The sequence below is a fragment of the Schistocerca serialis genome, chromosome 3, assembly GCF_023864345.2.
Source record: "Schistocerca serialis cubense isolate TAMUIC-IGC-003099 chromosome 3, iqSchSeri2.2, whole genome shotgun sequence".
NCBI lineage: Eukaryota > Metazoa > Arthropoda > Insecta > Orthoptera > Acrididae > Schistocerca > Schistocerca serialis.
Genome location: NC_064640.1, coordinates 430,388,710 through 430,393,761, shown reverse-complemented (window position 1 = coordinate 430,393,761; position 5,052 = coordinate 430,388,710).

The window sequence follows — 5,052 nt, the reverse complement described above, 5'->3', positions numbered from 1 at the left end:
TGCCCATATTCCTCTACAACCATCTTACTGGAACCAAGTGATGTCAGTTTACTGTCTAAATGAGATACTAATAACTGCTTATCTTCTCTATCTAGCAGAAACACTCGCCTAGCCTTCTTGACTGATTTATTAGCTTTCATGATCATAATTGCTATAATGACGTTCTGTCTGTCTGTCTGTCCCCCCTCCCCCTCCCCCTGCACAATGACTCCATAGACATCCCATCTATACTTGGTAGGTAAAAGTTGCCTCCAACTAGTATTGCATGCTATTGACCCTAGACATTCTTTGAATGACTCTAAAACTGTCACAGCAGAATCAGGTGGCCAGTAAAAACATCCAACAATTAACTTGGTTTCACGTACACCTGTTATATGCATCCAGATAACTTCACCGTCACACTCAACTTCGACCTCACTAGAGACAATATTTTTGTCACTTGCAATGAACACTCGCCCTCCTATGGTCTCTAATCTGTCTTCCCAATATACATTCCATGACTCGCTAAATATCTCAGAGCTTTCCACTTCAGGTTTCAGCCAGCTCTCAGTCCCAAGAATAATTTGAGTATGAGAAATTTCCTCGAGGGCAGTAAATTCAGGAACTTTATTACAAATACTTCAACAGTTTTACTGATAAAATTATGACAGTCGAAATGTCTTTAATCTGAATGCTGTTTGACTTCCCTTGCTGCGTATCGACAGATGACTGTTCATCAGAGCACCTCAAACTGCTGCCTAGCCTAAAAGACCCTCATGTGCACTCCACAAGTACTCTGCTACCTGAGCAGCTGCCTCCTTTGTGTAGTGCACCCCTGACCCATCAAGGGGAGTCATACAAATCCCAACATGATAATTCAGGTCTAGAAATCTAGAGCCAAGACCACCACAGAGTTTACGAAGCCTTTTGTTGAGACCCTCCATTCAGCTTCAAACCAAAGGACCTGGATAAACTCTGGGAACAGTGCTGCAGATTGCAAGCTCTGTTTGCACTCCACATGTGAGGCCAGCAGTCTTAACCACCTCTGCCAGCTGCCTGTACGAACTGAGGATTGCCTCAGAACCCGTGTGACACGCATTGTTGGTGTCAACGTGGCCCACAACTTGCAGACGACTGCACCCTGTACACTCGATAGCCACAGTGAAGGCTGCCTCCCTATCTCAGATGAGGCCCCCTCGCAGACATACCAAGTACACATTGGCTTTCTTTCCAGCCCTGAATGCTATCTGCCTAAGAGGCTCCATAATGCGCCCAACATTGGAGCTCCCAATACTCCCAATAACTAATAAGCCCCCCCCCCCCCCCCCCCCCCCGTGTGCCTGCTAGGACCCTACTGAAGGAGTGGCCACCTGTCCACTCAGAGGCTGAATGGGTGGGGCCAGGCTGCCAGCCTCCACATTGGCACTGTGCCTTGAGTGATGCAAACGTGTTAACACCCGCCACTCACCCTGCTGTGATGGCAGACCCACCATGTCAGGCGCACTAGGAGGTGCCTCGGAAGAGAGCCCGTGGGCAAAACAAGCAATACCTGAGGTGTCCCATGAGATGTGCCACATTCTCTGCTATCCTTACACCCCGATGCAGCAGCCTGAAGGTGACTGACTATACCCAAAAGCACATTCAGCTGTTCGTGAACCGTGGGCATTTGCTGTTGTGACAGGAGTATTCTCTCTTCAGTAAAGCAGCTATTGTTAATTCATTTGCTGATGAATTTATTCTCAACTACAAAGTTCTAAAGTTCCTCCTTTTCTCTAGTGTTTATTGTGTCTGCTATCGGGTTCACTTCTTTAGGCTTTGAAAAATTTTATTTTAAAATTCAATTTTGCAGCTGGATGCCCTCCCTGAGTCAACAATCATCTAGGTAACCTAAGATGGAAAGTCATTTGTGCCATCTGCCTGTGAATCATGCAAACTATATCCTGTGTAGTGTTGTATTTTAACTCTTTGTGTATTCTGTTCTCTGTGGTGGAAGCTGGTGACAGTCCATCAACAAGGGGCCAAGAGGGTCATTTTCCTCCTCCCCCCCCCCCCCCCATCTCCTGGAATCTGGATACAGAGTCTTTATTTCTTACAGACTTCTCATGCAGTTTTAGACTTGAGAGAATATCCATTAATTCTCTTGAATATACTAAGTATTTTGTGTCACCTATAAAAATTAGTTCTTGCACCATGATACATCTTGAAGCCGACCAACTCATTCACACTGGAGTGCTAAAAGTCATGGGATAACACCTAATAACATGTCAGACCTCTTTAGTGTAGAAACTTGATATGAATCATCTAAGTGCAAATGACACCTCTGCCAATGCACTGCCCTTTTATACCTTATGTACACAATACTACTGCCTTTTGTACATGTACATATCACTGTCCCATGACTTTTGTCACCTCAGTGTATATAAAAAATGACAGTTTTGAATTCTTGTCCCTGGCTCCCTGGAGAAATTTCTATGGATGCACCTGGGAGCAACTCAGCATTTGCCTAAACGAGTTTGGAGACTGCCTAAAAAGCACACTCAGGCTAGTAGGCATATCAGCCCATGGTTGTTAATCCGTCACGTGGATTCAATTCATGTCTGGCTCACCTTCCTGTTTTGGAAGCTAGCGTACTGTGCATTACACTTAATAAGCAGGTCTAAACTGTTCTCCAATAGTACCAACAAATTCTTTGCAATATTGTGAGGGGTTCAGTAGAGTCAGGAACAGAAAAAGTCTTTAACGTTTGTGAGAACTAGTATGTACTTAATGACTTAAGACATATGTACAACATAGCACAATAGCACATGATTAGTTACCTTGATGTTTAAAATTTCGTTCTTTGATTATCAACATGATTTAAATTAAAATACAACATTTTAATTTTCATGACTTACATGAAAGTATCACACTTCCCCTTTCAATAGTGTGTTTTTACCTCAGTGTTCTCCTCTATTCCTACCCTAAGGGATGCCTTGTAACTAAACATTCATCCAGTTTGTAAAAAAGTTTGATACATAAGGTATACTTGCAGTTTCCTTTTTAATACCAATACATTATCAATTCTAATTTTTATGTTGATGGGAAACTTATTGTGAACTTTTGTACCTGACTCAGTACGGCCCCTTTTGTGCTTTTGTGTGAGTTGTAGAACCTTGTTGGAAATTTTTCACCTGTCTTGGGTTCTGATTGTGAATGTCACAATTTATCAGAAACTATTTCCTGTTGTTGGCTACAAACATCAGTAAGTAGATACACTGCCCGACAAAAAAAGTGAAACACCCAGAAGACATAGCCAGATGTCAATGTAACTTGCCCAACATTCACTATGTCGGCAGATATGTAAATGACTGCAGATGCAGTTCTCTGCAACACGCGGAACGGCTACCAGAGTGCATTAGTGATGTTTGTTTTTTGGGTTGTTAGCAGGCTAGGTAGGGTATATGTAGGGCGTGAGCACCATCTGATGTTGAGGACACGCATATAATGTGTACCCATGTGAGACAGTGTTATCAGCACCTGGCGGTCTTTGAAAGGGGCCTCATTGCGGGCCACCATTTGGCCAGCCAGTCGATTGTGTAATATTGGCATATGTGAAACATTCAGATGTGTAAGTGGCCCATTGCTGGACTGCGTGGGGATGTAAGGGCAGTCATACTCGTCGTCAAGGTTCCAGTCGACAATGTGTGACCACAACAAGTTAGAACCGCCATATTGTACAGTAAGCACATTGCAAGCCGTTCACAGATGTGCGTGCCGTCTGAGAACAAGTAACGGACTCCTTGTAACATTCTTCATGATCCTGCATCATTGGTCAGACACTAGGAGCAGCTGGACAGAGGAATTACCATCCCCAGTGTAGGCTGCCATTAACACCACAGTACAAACGGCTGCATTTGGAGTGGTGCTGTGACTGGGAATCACAAACTGCTGATCAGTGGCCTCGCATTGTGTTCAGTGATGAATCCCAGATAACCATCATAGGTGAGTATGATGGTGGCCTGAAGAGAGGTCGCTTTCTTACAATGTTTTGAAAAGGCACAGCAGTGTTACTCTTGGCATCACGATTGGTGAGCCATCGGGAAGACTTCAGATTACGGCAGGTAGTGAGGGAGGGAACTCTAACAACCTAATGGTACATCACGACATCCTGCATCCTCACGAGTTATCTCTCATGCAACAGTACCATGATGCCATTTTACAATAGGACAAATCTCGTTCAAACATGGCACATGTCTCTATGAACCATCTGTTCAATGTTGAGGTACTCCTGTGGCCAACTAGATTCCCAGATGTGTCCCTGATAGATCATGAGTTGAACCAACACGGATGTCAAGTCTGCCCCAGAGCCAGTATCTAAGACGTTAGGGGCCAGTTACAACAGTTGGGGGCCGGCTTGCCTCAGGAGAGGATACAATGGCTTTGTGACATCCTTCCCAACTAAATCAACGTATGCATCCAGGCCAGATGCAGTGCATCATGCCGATTAGTGGGCTGATACGAAAGTTCTTTATAAATTTGATTCGAATGTGTAATCAATCACTCCTCTCCACTTGTGAAATATCTATTTGTTTCCTTCTTCACTTCTTTGTGCTACATTTTTTTGGCAGGTTGTATATACTGAGCTGCAATAGGTAATATCCTGAGAGGCTATTATCATTCAATTTGGCCCATCTGTAGTCACGCTAATTTATACTAATAGGTCCTAGTTTGTGCAACAGAAAAACATCTACACTGCAAAAGTTAATATCCAAGGATGGGGAATTAGTTGATCTACTCTACGTTTCCAGTAAGCAAACAGAGTGGCTGAGACACTGAATTTGTAGCTGGGAGTAACGGAGTTCAAGATTTCTGGCAGCCCACTCAGATTTTTACTTTCTTTACTTTTAAAAAATTGCATCAAGTGTCTATCCCATGATGATTTCTTTGGATATATCACAGCCGATTCTCACCCCCGCCTCATCTTCACCTTCATTCGTCCTGCTCTAGCTTTTATTTATGTGATAGGCTGTCAGTATTAAATTCTAAGAAAAACAAGGAAGAAAACTACGATGACAGAGGCATCCAATTGGTGTG